This window comes from Notothenia rossii, assembly GCF_949606895.1.
Source record: "Notothenia rossii genome assembly, chromosome: 8".
Taxonomy (NCBI): domain Eukaryota; kingdom Metazoa; phylum Chordata; class Actinopteri; order Perciformes; family Nototheniidae; genus Notothenia; species Notothenia rossii.
In genome coordinates, this window is record NC_136906.1 from 48,369,904 (window position 1) to 48,386,878 (window position 16,975).

Sequence of the window (16,975 nt, forward strand, 5' to 3'; positions counted from 1 at the left end):
CAGTGCGTTATTGGCATTTCATTAGGCTCCTTTTACTTTATATTGTTTACGTCACATTACATGTATTTTATCTAAAGGGACAATAAGTATATGATCAATCAATCAATCAATCAATCAACCAATCAATCAATCAATCAATCAATCAATCAATCAATCAATGTTTATTTATATAGCCCAATATCACAAATGTTACATTTGTCTCAGTGGACTTCGCAGTGTATAGAATATCAGTATGACAATATGACACCCTCTGTCCTTAGACCCTCACATCGTACAAGGAAACACTTCCAGAGAAACCCCACATTTTAAAGGGGAACATGGGAGAAACCTCAACAGAGGAGGGATCCCTCTCCCAGGACGGACAGACGTGCAATAGATGCCGTGTTCAGTCATCTAGACAAAACAAGAACATGTTTCATGTCATATCAAGAATAAGGCTAGTCTCAAATCAAGTGCTTGTTATGCCTGAAATTGTTTGTTGTAAAGAACTTTTGGATGCCTGCATATTTTAAACTATTCAGTATTTCACAATAAAACCAGAAAAATAAATAACCAGTATTAGAAAAAAATGGAAGGTTATTCTAATTGAGAGTGAACTGAGTTTAGATCACATATATGACCTCTGATTATCACGCTGGTCCTGGGTGAGCGATGTCTCCCTTAACACTTTAAAACATTCAGCTTTGTGTAACAGCTGGCATTTCACTACAGTGAATCTGCAAACACTAAAGAAAAAGTTGAAAATGATCATTTTCTATGTGATGAAATTGCTTTCTCTTTATTTTGAGGGTGACATTTTCGTCCTCATGCATCATTTATATGCCCCCTGGAAAACAGGATGGGAAAAAGGAGACGGATGAGATGAAATTATAAAATAGCAGCCCCGTTTGGATTAAAGTGTGTGTTTGTGTGTGTGTGTATGTGCAGATAGGTACCACTGCTGTCTGGTTTTATCTGTCTTGATCTGTATATAACGGTGTGTGTGTGTGTGTGTGTGTGTGTGTGTGTGTGTGTGTGTGTGTGTGTGTGTGTGTGTGTGTGTGTGTGTGTGTGTGTGTGTGTGTGTGTGTGTGTGTGTGTGTGTGTGTGTGTGTATTTTCTCTTGCATCTAATAATTTCTCAAGTGTACGGAAGCAGTGGGACATTCCAAGCAATGTTGCAGGTCCAAGGGATAATTCTGCCTTTCAACTGCTTCCCATTTATTTCATAGTTGCAGCACTGTCATCTCACCCTGGTCAAGATGAAAAGCAGCGTTGTGTAAAGAGATTGAAATGAAAATCCTTCTGCACGCAGCAGGATGGGGGGTGTGGGGTATTATCTATGACTCAATGGCACTTCCCTGGGATAAGATCTAATTCTGGGAGCAAAATTTCTTTATATGGCCACCTGCTGTCGTCAGCTTTGTCCCAGGCTCACAAGTTGTTCTGGGTGACCGGTCTGGGGACAGGGCGAGAGGAATGCACTCAGCTCCCCGCTGACATTTAGATCTCTTTATTTTCTCTGTCATTCAGCCAAGAGCAGGCTGGGAAGGATGAGGGCAATTGTTGAGGGGGTAGGGTGGGGATGTGTGTGTGTGGAGGGGGCATAGATGAAAAGTGTGAGGGAAATGACCAACTGCATTCACCAGTTCCCAGATTCTACTGCAGAGTGCACAAAGTATGATAGCTACAAGCAGCGATGAACAGACACACGCACCTGAGTGAGTGGAGAGACGTTGGCTAGCGCTGCAGGGCTTTGCCGTGGCCGAAGAAGACTTGTTTCTTCATGCCTAACAAACATTACTCACTCTGTATCATGTGTGCATCCCACAATGTATTTTTCATGTAATTTGTATGTTGCTTTTACCCTAAGAATGACTTGCTGTTGCCAGGTGCTATGACTGTGACACAATATTGACCTGTAAAAGTATTTTTCTGACATTTTCTTAGATTTGCAGCTCCGTTGAGGAAAGCCAGGCCAAAGTGCCATGTTAATGGGCTACAGCACCAGTCTTTCAGTTCTTTCCAGGAACATTGATGATGCCGTCTTATCCACACCAAGCTGAGGCAGCAAGTCATTGCTGGATGTTCATGTCTTTCCATTCACCCTCTGCTGCTGCCTTCAATTATGGCTGACTGAGTAGGATGGCAAGGTCTTCTGCAAGCCGTACGCGCATGAAGTCATGGATATAGATGTTGATCAGCATTGGTACTAACACTGAGTCCTGCAGAATGCCTTTATGCATGTTACAATACATTTTTTTTCCCCCATGGAATTGGTGGAGACCAAACAAGTGCTTAAAGGTAATCACAACCTTATTATTAAATACATTGGTTGACTTGTAGATGTCTTCAGGCTGGGACCCTTATCAAAGGTGTACATTTGATGATAATGATGTTGAGTTACAACAGTTTCACATAACATGGCAAAGGATCTCAATTGTCCACCACAGCCAAGCTGTTTAATGAAGATACACAACTTTCACCATGGAGCATCCCCCAGTTATTGAGGCTTTGATGAACACATCTCAGAGGCATCTGCAAGGGAGGACATCAACGTACAACACCGGTGACTTCCTGTTGCCAGTAGGAGGCAATATGAATACGACTTAATATTGGCGTGTAGATGTCTTCAATTCAATCAGATGAAACCTGTAGGAGTTTGCCTATGTACAGCAAATGTTCCAAAAAATACTATAAAAAGAAAAATTGCCAACTTCCTGTTGGGTTTATGGTATACCTCAAAAATACTTTTTGGTTGTCTCGACATTTTACATATACTTACCAAATGTCATACATGTAGGACAAACACACATGCTGCGTTCCTTGCAACACCCATGCACAACACCAGGGCTGCCCCTTTCCGACTTGTGGCCCCACGCAAAGGTGTTTCATGAGGCCCCCCTTATGTGTCGCGAGCGTTGACGGGGCACGCTCGTGAACTGTTAATTTGCCGGAGCCTCGCAGCGGGGTAACTGCAGAGCGCATAATTGCATAGGCCTGTCACGATAATACATTTTGTTGGACGATACATTTTCATGGAAATGATTGCGATAAACGATAATATTGTCGGCACCGTTGTAAGACCATTTTAGACCACTGACATAATGATTATATATAATTCAAGTATATCCTTTCAAACAAAACTTTTTAATAAATAAAACTAATTAATTAAATCACACACCAAAACAATACATTAAATAGACTCAGGCTGGAAAACAGAGCTCTATCTATCTGTCTATCTATCTATCTATATCAGGGGTTCCCAACCAGTCGATCGCGGGGAGATTCCCAGTCGATCGCAAGATGTGTCTAAAAATAGAACAACAATATTCAGTTTTATCGTTAATGTCCTATAACATAATCTTCCTGTGCCAGAATAATGCACTTGAATGCATCAAAGCTTTGTGATTGCCCGGCGTGACCCCATGTGTCGGGGCGTGGCTGGTGGGCAGTGCGCTGACGTTGTCCGTGTCAACAAGAGTGACAGTCCGCACACACACAAGACCGCAATTATAGCAGAAGCAAAAGAGCCCAAAATTTGTAATTTTTACTCTGAGTGGGAGGTAGGGCTGTACCCGAATATTCGACTATTCGTTCGTTGGCCAACTATTCGGGTTTCAATTTCATTTCAATTTTTTTTTTCCTAAATGTATGCCATCATTAAAGGCGAATTGCCATATTGTTATACTATATATATACTTTTGAATTGCACTGTTAAAATGCGGAAATATATACAATCTCAGCCGTTGCTCCTGACATCGCGTTCACTCACAGTCACGAACGCAAACGGCATGCTTCACCTCGCTTCACCTCGTTTCACACACCTGAACACAAAATGCCGAAGACTTCAGCTGTGTGGGACCATTTTAAATTGGACGACGGTAAGAAGAAATATGCGACAAGAAACTGGCCTACCACGATGGCACAACAACTCTGAAAAGTTACCTGGATGCTGTAAATCAGAGGTGCCCAATAAGTCGACCGCGGTCGACCGACCGTGGGAGCAATGCTGGTAGATCGCGAGTCATTCATAAATTAAAAAAAATCCAGCTCCGTTAAAATAGACAAAACAGGTTTTGATCCCTCCTCCCTTGGCCTCCCTGCCACTTAATTCGGGAGTTTACTTGATTGACAGAAAAAGCGACTTTTCGCTTTCCATTCTGTTAACCCAGAATGCAAAGCGATACAAAATCAGTCAAGAGCCGGGAAAACCCAAATTAAGTTCAAGAGACAAACAACAAAATGAGTGCGGGACCGAGCAAAAAGCAAAAAATATACCACTTCCACCCAGAATGGGAGGAAGAATATTTGTTTGTGATGTCACATTCAAAGGTTACAGTAATAGTCAGAATAGTCGATTAATCGTTTCATTAATCGATAGATGAATCGATTATCAAATTAGTCGTTTGTTGCAGCCCTATTGTAGTTATCCTATGTATAAATAAAACATGTTATTCAGCAACCCATGAAATTTGGGATTTTATTTTTGGTTGGTAGACCTCGATGAGCTGGTCATTTCAAAAGTAGCTCACCAGCCAAAAAAGTGTGGGCACCCCTGCTTTAAGTATGCTCCCAAAAGGTGAGGGACCTGAAAGGACAGCTAAATGCACGGCAGTCCGTTTTCACCAGGCCCAACAACAAGAGCAAGGCTGCTACCATAGCATCTTATCGTGTCAGTCACGTTCTTGCGAAACACATGAAGTCTTTCAAAGATGGCGAAGTTGTGAAAGAAACATGGGCGCGGGAAGGGGGGTGCTGAGGGCGCTGCAGCACCCCCTAGCGGCAGGCAGGCGGTGCGGAGCTCCCCTGTCTGAATTATTATTTGACGGTTATTGCTGCTCCCGCTCTGCATAATATGTGTAATATGTAGCCAATAAATTCCACATTGTTGGTAAAATAATATTTTACATCTTTGTAGTGTGTGTTGTTTCTGAAGCCCCGGACAATTCTACCTCAATAATATAATACATTAACCGTGCTTTACGTGAACCTCATCATGACACTAGAGAGGATGGCAGGACTGTAATTTCCCGTGTTCAGTGAATGCAACAGAAGCAAGACACCAGACCAATCAGAGAGTTGCATGAAAATAAAAGTGTGCTTGCCAGCATCTGGTAAGCTAGCTGCACTAACGGACACAAGGAGCTGTTTTTTCCACAACAAGCTGGAGGAGAGTCGTCTCCTCTCAGACTGAGAGACTCAGGTGAGCTAAAGGACTCTCTGAGTGTTTAGAAAGTTAACTTTAGTCTAAGTTATCTCAGTGGGTCTCAAACGTTTTGATCACAATTTATGTAAACACATATTTCCAAGGCACTCCTTTATAATTATTGGGATAAAACAGGTTTGAAATCATTCCAATGTATAGACTGTAAATGTGTATATATATATGTTTATAAAACGGACAAGTCAAATCAAGCAATCTGATTGGTTCTTAGCCGTGATATACTGAGCGTATACCACGGGTAGAATTGTAAGTTACTTTTCACAACAAGTCAGTATCCCTCCGCGTCTGAGAAAAACAGTATACCGTTGGGCATAAATCAGAAGAAGAAAACCGCAACCTGCTGACTATCCTGAAATCATGTGGAAACTGCAGGGTCTTCCTTCTTCTAACTGGATATCAAGGTTTAAATCTTCTGTCTTGGGCTGAATCTGAATCTTTACTTTATGTTATGAAGCCCAGCTCCATCATGAACCATTCCGAAAGGGTCCTTGTCTCTGGCAATTGCAGGCTTTAACAACCTTGGAAAAAGTAAACAATTCTACAAATACACATACATTATTATTTGTTTATGCTGGTTTACTTTTTGTTGAGTCAATAGATTTAAATGTGACTGTTTACAAATCAAAATACATACAACATGACACTTTGGAGAATGCTTTGAAACTCCATTTACAGGAGAACCTTGGATATCATCGCACAAGATGGGCCAAAATGACTCGCCTTAAAAAAAGAATCCCTCATTGTCATTCTGCAACATTCTGGTTGTACAAATGCAGCTGTCGTTTAGTCCATTATGCTGCACACGAAAGAAAGAACACAACAAAAACGCTGGGTTACGAATTGTAACCCTTGTTATATTAACACAGGCGGAGCCCTCTACTGGACTCTATGGGTACTACCCTCTATGCAAGAATTCACCTTCTGAGATTTCTATAGACGTAGCCGGCCTTGGGGCGGGCCTACCTGAATGCGCCATGGATGTATAATAAGAACTGGATACAGCGTGGGAGGTGCGGCCTCATTCATTCCTAAGAGTTGCTCATTGGCGCATGATGATAAAATGGCCCAGCTTTTGAGAGAGCGAAACGTCACAGATTACCCGGCATGCCTGAGAAGTACCCGTATGTGCGCTCATAGCGCATGCGCAACTTTAACCAAAATGCTCGTTCACATCAAGCACGTCAATTTGCGTACACGTAACAGCACCGCACGTTCATGACAGCATGGTAATGGCTTGTTTTTATGATGGATTTGATATTAACGAGGCGGCAGTTAGCAGCTAGCGGCTAGCTAGTAATTATGCTAATGTACACATCAATCGTTATGTACTTATATTACGCTGTAACAGGATCTAGTGATATCCAAGCAACAGAGCTTCATTTAGCATGAAATAATTATTGCACTGTATATATATATATGTATATTAATATATATATATAGCAATAAGCTTCTTAGTGCAATAAGAAGCTACAGGGACGTTAATCTACGTCCGTAATATTAACTTTATTTAATACAACCTTTACGGTACAAGATTTAATCATACAGCCCATATATTTTACAAATGATGAATTACAGCAAACGTGCAATATCCATTATTACAGCTCCGTGGGATGGCAGTAAGGCAATATGGGTCCGTTCTTATTGTGCATCCATGGGTAAAGGTAAACGCATGTACAGTAGTGCTGAACACGTCACATCCTATGGTCACATCACATGAACGTGCCGGGCGGCGCAGTCCCGTGGGTTAGATGCGCGTTCATAATGCAGAGGGAAATAACTCTCAGAATAACGTTATTAGCACATTTTTACAACTTGAGGAACACATTTTTTTAATAAGGGCTATACAAGTGTTCATACTGGGTAGTTTATTTAGTTTAAAAACAATTATCCAACGATTTACAGACCACTCTTTCCCAATGTAAGTCAATGGGAAAAAGTGTTTCCGGTCCCAGCAACCTAACGGAAGTGTAGTACCGGCGTTTGGCCACAACGAATATTCTCATCAGAGTCTGGCGCACTTCCTGGGGGCTTGTTGCGCGCGGAGTGTCCTGACCTGGCAATGTGGGAGCCCCGCCCCTCACAGCGTGCCTCGCCGGCAGACACAGCACGTCTGGATGAAATGCTGGTCACATCCTTATGTAAACAAACAAGCATGTAAACGGCAATTTATTGAGGTCAGAAAAGTTATTGAGTTCATTTGTATTTATCGTACGATAAGTCAATTAATTGCTTATCGCGACAGGCCTATAATTGCATTTGCGCACAAGATGAGGCCCCACGCAGTCTGCGTGATCTGCGTGTAGGGAGGGGCGGCCCTGCACAACACCATTAACACCCTCTAAGATTCAAAGAGCTTTTACATTTTTTATTATAGCCTCTAATGAGGAGTTGGTGGAGACCAAACTAGAGGTAAAAGTTCATCACAACTTTATAAATAAAAACATGTTTGCCATCAGCTTCACATCATCTTGTATGTGGAGGAAACACATATCAGGGGCCGTATTCACAAAGGATCTTAGGGCTAAAAGTAGCTCCTAACTGGCGAATTTAGGAGAAACTCCTAAACATAATGGGCGTGTCAGTCTTAAATGTAGGACTCCTAATTTTATTCACTAAGAGCAATTCACAAAGTATTTTAGGCCTAAAAGTAGCACCTAAGTTTAGGAGAGCTTAAAAGTCCTCGAGAGGACTCCTAACTCAGTAAGACCTATTCACAAAGAATCTGAAAATGGCTGCGAGAAGAAATGTTTTGGAGACAATGGAAGACTGTGAATTGATCAAGAGATATAGGCAAAATCGTGAGGGTATTACTTGTTGTGGAATTAGTGCGGGATGCAATAACATCCCCGACTAACAGGAATAACCCGATTAGTCCGGAAATAAAATGTTTGGCAACACTACGATATTTAGCAACAGGGGAAAATGCAACTTTGCAATGCCGACGATTTAGGAATATCGCAACCATCAGTCAGCCGTGCCATAAACCAAACCATCAACACGCTCTCTAGACCACATATCATCCAGCAGTTTATCTGGTTTCCTTTGGACAATCAACAACTACACAGGATCAAAGCCAACTTCATGGCAATTGCAGGTATGCCCGGTGCGGTCGGAGCTATTGACGGGACGCACATAAAAATAATTGCGCCCTCAAAAGATGAGGACGTGTTCGTCAATAGAAAGAAATTTCATTCCATCAACACGCAGATTGTTTTCATTCATTATGATAGGGGGGCTTTAACGGCGGTATGGGCTGTTATTGAAAGTGTTTAAGTGCTGGAAATATGCTCATTGGATAATAGTTTGCGGGGTGCTTTTAATTGCCTCCTTGATTTAATGCGATTTACGTATTTGTATTGTTTGCTCTCTCTCTTTAACGTGCATATACAACGTCATTATCGTGGTCTGCACAAACTTGTCATCATGCGTGTATTCTGCTAACTGCACTGTCCATAACTATTTGATAGGAATACATTTATAGCCTAGGCTATTTCCTTGTTTTAGTGGGCTTGTTTGTGGGATGTTGCGGATGAGTTTCACCGAGACCGCCTGCTCTGAACAACCAATCACCGTACTGACCGCTTCTAAACTCATGCACGAGAATCGACGTAATCCATAGCAACGGCGCGTCACTCTTAGTTCTCTCTTAGTCATTTATCCTTAGTATGAGTAGGTCTCAGCGGCTTTGTGAATAACTTTTAAGAAAAAACTCCTACGTAAAATGTTTTAGCGCGAGTTAGGAGCACTCCTAGCGGTAAGATAAAATGCTTTGTGAATACGGCCCCAGGCTTGTTTTTTAACAGTTATTCGATTTTGAGTAGGGAATATGTGTATGCTGTATAATAAACATAACACAGGATTGATGCATCTTCCTTGCGTCCAACAACATAATCTTTGTTTTCACGGCCTTTAACCAAACACTAAGTCCAGAGCTCTCATCAAGTACAAATTAAACCAGAATTTAGTTTGACCAACCTCCTGAGGAATTGTAGGCACAAGTGTTTTTGGATGTTGACCTGTAAAGTGTAAGGGACATAAAGTCAAAAGATCTCTGCCTCTGCTGCTTCAATATCAAACATGTTTTAATCAGTCTATCACACAGTGACGTGCGGTGAGGTTCATGGCTGGTGAGGCACTGACTTTTTCAGAGTTTTGACCTTAATCAAAATATTCGGTTATTTTCAAAAGCTTTTTTAGTCTGATGCTTCGATTCATTTTAAACAGACCGTTCAACAAAAGGACACCCAAAATCTAAATATTGTATTGTTCTGTCTTAGTAAGATCCCATTTTCATTACAATTGTGGTCTTACCTTGACTTGAAGATGAAGTCCATGCTCTCCTTTCCTTCTGGACAACAATCTCTATTAGTTTTTTGCAAAAGTCCTCCTTATCTTCCTGTAGTTTCAAAAGTCTAGTTTGTTCTTTGTGTCTACCCGTCTCTGTGTAGAATAACAGTAGCAACAAGAACCTGTGGGCTCATGTGCGCCCCCTTCAGTGCGGCAGAGGTTATGGCTGCCTCTCCTGCTGCTTTTTTCATTGCCGTTATATGATGAGACCAGCGAGCCTAAATATCATATATACGTGAAATAAGTTATTTAGAGACTATGGATGGCGAGGATAAATGTAATAAAGGGATCTAAAAACATTACATTGGTGACATACAGTGAGATGGTAACAAGTATGCGCTTAGGGCCCGCTTTCCAACCAGTTTCTTTGGGGTGACGCATTCTGAGGTGAGGCAGAGCTCATCTGTGCCTCACCTCACACCACAGTAACTGGCTTGAGCGCGCTCACAAAATAAGTGCCCGCGCTAAATTAGTGCCCGCGCTCCAGCCAGTTACTGTGGGCTTACGAGAGGCAGAGCTCGTCACTGCCTCACTTCTCATCGCTGCCCGTAGCGGAGCTCGGCACATTTGCTGATTTTGACTTTAGAAAGTGATTGGAATCATACATAAATCACACTTACATCATAGATCAGTGGAGACATTTTATTATTATTACTATTTAGTTTTTCTTTAGTTGTTTTCCCGTTACATTGGAGTATGACAGGTGAGGCTCTGCCTCCCCTGCCTCCCCTGACTGCACGTCGCTGCAATCACATGTATACTAACTGCAAGGAACTGTGATATAAAAAATCAATTTAGTGGCGCAAAATGTAAGATTTGCAAACAAACAAACGATGCTTTGAATTGAATCAACTGGTGGTCATACAGAGACCACTTACTTATCCCTCAGCTCTTGGATGACAAACAAAAGATCCTTGCAAGAAAGTCAGCTCAGAGCCAAGAGACAAATCTCACCAAAACAAAACCTTTTGTTCACCCTCAAACCAAATCTGTTGCTCCGCGCCACACGATCAATGGCCAGACATCGCTTCTCTTTTCTTCTGCCGGCTGAATGGGAACTGTACTGCCGCAATTTGTCTCTCCAACGCATGTCATCACAAAAGAGGCTCCACATTAAATACACCCTTGTAATTCATGCTGCGCTTGTAACTGTTAGATAGGATCTTGTTAAGTGTAAATATTTCGACTTAATAAATATACTGTATAAACTTAAAGGTCCCATGTCATGGCCATTTCCACTGATCATAATTCCATTGTTGAGGTCTACTAGAATAGATTTATATTGTGCAATTTTCCAAAATCACTTTGGTTTCTCATACAGCATCTCTGTAAACTACGTGTATTCACTGAATTTCACTCTCTGCCTTTAACGGCTCGTTGGAGCTCCAATAGCTCCAGCCCCCACCCTCCCTGTGAGCACAGTGTGCTCTGATTGGTAGGGACGTTGTGAATCGCACTGAGCTCCGTGGAGGTGTGGTTTCCTTGTTTAACGATACGCAGCGAAACACAGACAAACTCACCCTGAGCACACACAAAGTCACAGCCGAAGTAAAAACAATAAGTGTGGCTTGATATTGAGTAAGAAAAAGGTTGATAAACGCTGTGAAAATGGGTCTGCAGAGAGTTCAATCCCAACTGTCGGTTATCAGCCTGCAGCCAGGGAGGAGAAATCAGCAGAGCTGCATGCACTGAGTGTGTGTGTGAGGAAGTCCGTGGATTGGTCAATTTGGACCAATCAGCGGGGGCTTAACGTAACGTCTCCGCGGACGTAATATAACGGCTCCACGGATTGTTCCATTTGGTTCCGGGTAACGCATGACATCATGATGTACCCGGAAGAATCAATGGACAGTGACGTATCTCCAACGAGGCGTTTTGGGGAGGTATTTTCTGTGTTAGAGTTTTACTCGCTACAGGGTGTACTTTGAGGGTTTTGACTCTGCAGACAGTTTACATGCATAAAAACCTTCATAACACACAAGGGGACGGGTAATAACCGGAAAAGCATGACATGGGACCTTTAAGTTCTGCTGGGGGGAAAGTGCTGCCAGCTGATTACAGACATGACACGTTTTCCTTTCTCTTTATCAGAAGGAACACCACCATCCATCTGTACCGTCTGCAGAGACATGAGCTCTGAAAACAAAAACACACATCTGAATGTTGTTGGCTTTGGCCTTACACACTTCACACAGAGAGACAGATTTGCATTGTATAGAGAATATGTATTAAGACCATTTGACGAAAAGGGTAGCAATTATCTCGGAAACCCGGTACCAAACATTATGAATATTTCATTTATTTTATATATATTTAATACAGATTAACAACAGATGGATTTACTGTTGAAGTGCTGTAACTGCACATTTGATGTGTAGATGACAGTCTGAGAACATTATCATCAAATATAGTTAATTTCAATAAAAAAAGAATAATGAAGAATCATTTTAGTTTAACTGCTGGCAGGTCCGTCTAGAAAGGTGTTACAAATTACATAATTTTTTCATAATCGCTGTATGTACGCACACAAAGTACAACTTCATTTATTAAGTGTTTTCCCTTTTAGTTTCCCCAATGGAAATCATTTCAGCCATATGCTCATGTCTCCTGATTTGGCAAACTTAACCCTGAAAGAATACCTGGAATTTTCATTTTTGAACAGTGTGCTGGAAATGCGGTGACTCCAAGGGAGAGGAATTCTTAAAACAAGAGAAGACCAGAGAATGTTAAAATAAGATAAAGTGATATATGATGCACGATCAGATAACACAAGAGAGACCTCTTGAAGTTCAAGTTTCAAGTTCTTTATTGTCATGTTCAAGAAAATTACCTCGAACATGGCATCAATTAGGATTACATCACTGAGATAAGATAAGATAAAATGAATTAAGAGATATAAAATAAGATAATGTGAGTTGAGATAAGATAAATTCAAGTTGTCTGAATATAAATGATATACGATGAGATATTATTTGTTGAATAAAGATAATATAAGATGAGATAAGAAACTAAAACAACATGAGATAAGAGAAGATTTATTCAGAAAATATAAGATGGGATCAGATGAATTAAGATAAAGTATTTTTTTAAACTTCAGAGGAACAATAAACACTATACAATCATAATTGCTTTATTTGGTTGCACTTTTGGGCCTGTTTGCTTTGCTCCCCATAGAGGACCCTTGGGAACAGCTCTTCCTCGGTCTGTTCTCAACATGTCTGCGTCCACATGTGACTCTGTATTGTTTGCATCTCAAGGTCTCCACTTTCATGGCAGTGGAACATAGAGGTGTTTCTTTGGGATGGAGGCAGCGGCCTGCACCGTGGCCCTGCGCCGGATCGCCTTACCCCATACAGCTCGGCTTTGTTATCGGATCTCCGGGACTGAAGGACACAGTGCATCATCTGACCTGCCTTAATGCATGCAAGATGTCCAATCAGAGCTGTGTTTGGTCATTACAGCGCCTCGCCAGGCCTCCTTCCTGCAGGCGGCCGCGCGGGACCTCGGAGACCCTTCTGATGATCTCTGAGCAGATCTCTGGTTCCCCTCACATGAGATCCTTGCCCCAGGATTCATCGCTGCTGGGGAAACGGGCAGGGACACGGGTGCCCACCATACATCAAACTCGTTTAATATTCCATCCATCGTTAGCGCTGCTGACTGCGATATCACACCCGATCCTGAACCAGCCCGCTATGGAAGCTGATAGCTACGGATTCTTTATGGCTCTGGAGTTTTTTCTACCTTCAGCTGATAAATAAACACCTACAGGGTCTGCAAGCATGTCGACCCTCATTTTCTGTTTTTATGAAAGTATTTTTCATGATTGTCTTTTTTAAATTCGAATCTAAATATAAAGATACCAACAAAAACAATACTGCTGACTTTTGGGGTTATCGTGTTTTCAGTGTTTTTTCTTCAAAAATGACAACATGCTAAAATCACTCCTTTATTGTAAGGGTGATATTGTGACACTCTTGACACATACTACCAATACAAAACTCAAATGTCCCTCACTACACAGTGGAGACAAACAACTTAACACATTACTCTAAGGATCGAGTTCAGACATTTAGGCTGTCTTGAACACTATCATCAGAGTAACGTGATCTAATCAACAAATAAAGATTCAGCCAATAACAGGAAAGCACATGGCTACTTAACATGCAGAATGACGTCATTTTGCATGCTAAGTAGCAATGTGCTTTCTGGGGCTAAATCTTTATCAGTAAACCGATTTAACCGGTAAAAGTTCCTTCAAAATAAGAGTCCCAATCTTATTACTATCAAAATAAAAGTGCAAAGCGAAAACTTTACCATAGGAAAAATATTGGCATACAAATATAATCACTTCTCTAAAAGGTAACTCATTCTAAATATAGTTTATTTATATATAATAATAATAATAAACATAATATTAGTAATAAGCTTTATATTTGTATATGTGACCCATACAAAGTGTGTGATCACAATGTTATGTTTATATTTAATATCATTTTAGAAACCTGTTTAACAATGGACAGCAGGGGGCAGTAGATGGCAGGGTAACACTGCCGTAAAGGGGTTTGTTGTGATTTGCGCCTGCCGTAAACGGACTGATGTGGAGACGGTGCTGCCGTTGGCTTGCCATTCTGGCAAGACCCGCCAAACGAGCAGCTAAGGATTTTGTTGTTCATCATTTCTCCTGTTTTGCAGGTCAGTTTTGTATACATATTGTCACAAGTGTTATAAATATCCACGGTAGTGTGGTGTCACGATGTCCTAGTTTTTGAAGTGGTGTTTGGACGTTGTTTATAGTCTTCAAATCTGCGTAGGAGACTGTCTCGTGGTTGCTGTGTGCGGGTGTGTGTGTAATGGCAGTCGCTATTTTAATGTAGCATAAGCTCTTTGATCAAAGTGAATGCAAGTACATGTAATTGTTTACAGCTCCTGTACATTTTGTACTTACATATTTTCTGGGTTTATATCGAAAGTATTTTGTGTGTGTGTTTTGTATTATCTGTATGTGTTCTATGGTCAGTTAATACATAAATGCTTGTGGGATGTTAATGCTAGCACAGATTAGATTCTGATGCTTTACCTGGGAAGGTATTTAAAAGGGTTTGATTACAACATCAATATCTGAAGAGAGAAATTCTTATTTTAAATCATGGAGTTTATTTCAAATATATTGAAGTGTTTATATTGAAGACAGAAAAGGGCATTAACAATTGTGTGTGTTGTGTAAAATGGTTAAGGACATTAACAATTGTGTGTGTGCCAAATGAATAATAAATTCTGGCAAGACCCGCCAAACGAGCAGCTAAGGATTTTGTTGTTCATCATTTCTCCTGTTTTACAGGAATACTATCTGTCATCGCGCCCTGCATAGCGGGGCCTGTTACATATAGCACCTATTACAAGAATTGTAGCCAAACTCGCTTCACAGCAGTTCAATAGATTAGTATAACATGACAGGATAAAAGCAATTCAACACATATATCCACGAAGGTTAATACATGAAGACTTGTGACTCAGACTTGACTTGGACTCTTCTTACGGCCCATCTACACTACAGGCATGAAAAAATCTTGAAGCTGGGCGTGTCTGAAGCTTGGCGATTTTTTGCGAGCAACCAATCACATGAATCTCCCGTCCCCGACATACAAAGCAATAGCAATGTTAAAACGAAGTAAACTGGATATAAACTCTCCAAACAGGCGAAAAAACTATCAGTTTCACCCACTGTCTCTGCCACCTCCCTCCATGCCTGGTTCCTCCGGTTTGTATCCCGGTAAATAGTTCCGGTCGTAAAGAACCGGCTGATTTGCTACCGTAATATCTCGTTTGGAATATGAGGAAATGAACTGCGGTCTGGCTCTCCCAGCTTGCACGCGGTTGGATTGGCTGAGCTTGCACTGGCGGGATTTGCATAAACGGAATTTGATTGGCTGATGCCAAGCATCGAGCCTCAAAAGTTGAACATTGTTCAACTTTTGATGCCGATAGATGCTCGTGATGCTTGCAAAGCCATGCCATGCTCCCCACAATGCAGTTCGGCGAAGATTAAAAATCTTCTACGTCACCCCATTCAAGTGAATGGGCGAAGCGTTGAAAGCATTTTTTGATGCCTGTAGTGTAGACGTACCGTTAGGTGACTCGGACTTGGACTCGACTCGGACACTCCTTGGGTGACTCGGACTTGGACTCGAACACAGGTAATGATGACTCGGACTTGACTTGGACTCTTCTTAGGTGACTCAGACTTGGACTCGACTCGGACACTCCTTGGGTGACTCGGACTTGGACTCGAAGAGTGGTGACTCGAGAGTGACACTGGTTCCAACACTGCCTCACACACACACTACTGAAAACATCTGGCTTTGCACACACACCACTGAAATACTCTCACATTCACTAGCCTACTGAACACCTCACACACACACTACTGAAAACATCTGGCCTTGCACACACAGAACTGAAATACTCACACATTCACTACTGAACACCTCGCACACACACTACTGAAAATTAACCTCACACACACGCAACTGAAAACATTTTACTGAAAGGTTCTCAGTAGTGAAAGCAATTCTAGAACCCTGAAGGCAAGAGAGACTGAAAAGAGTCAAGGGAAGCTTATAAAAGTTAACAGCATTTAATTACACAAAAGATGCGGTGGTGTACAAAATGAAATGTGCGAGTGGAGGCGCTCTCCACATCCAACGACCGGTCAGTACAGGTCAGGGGGTAGAAGAGATCAATTCTTGGCTTGCTCTTCCTGTTGCCATCTGAGGTCTTCTCCTATTGGCCGGCGTTGTCGGGGGGCGGGTCCAATGCAATTCCTGCCTTTTTCTGTAGCTAAATTGCATCATTCTGGCGTCTGTGGTTATTTAAACATTCTCTGCTACACATTATTCAGCGTCAATAAATGAGTGCTAATCCCAGTGTGCTCAGTGTACAACATCACATGTAATTTCACCTTGGTTCAAGGTTTGAAATCGTATGATTCCGCCAGATGCTAAATGCTAACCGGAAGTGACGCATTTTCAGAATAAAAGTGTTAAGCTAATAGTGAGAACTTCCGGTTTTTCAGAATAAAACAGATTTAAATCAAATAGTGTATTTAATTCAAATTACGCCATATCAACATTGATTTTAATTTCTAACAATCCCTCCTTACATACCATTTAAGGTATGTAAATAATATTGAAATCAATGCGTTCTTCATCCGAACATTGCATGGTACATAACTCATAAAAGTAAAAAATACAAATAAGAATACATATTCATCATAAATATAAAGTTTTTCATTTGTGCATAACTTCTATCTTAAACCTTTAATGTCACTTCGCAAAATAGCAGCAATTAGCTTGGTATGGAAAATGTCTAACGCCCTCCTTTCACATCATAAATCATCTTCATACTGTATCTGGTGTAAAGG

General features: G+C 41.3%; 1 protein-coding gene across 1 annotated transcript in view; it reads right to left on the reverse strand.

Moving 5' to 3' along the window:
* LOC307015980 (general transcription factor II-I repeat domain-containing protein 2A-like) overlaps positions 1 to 16,975 on the reverse strand; it is a 576,621-nt gene that overhangs the window by 548,069 nt on the left and 11,577 nt on the right. The gene's annotated exons all lie outside the window — the stretch shown is intronic.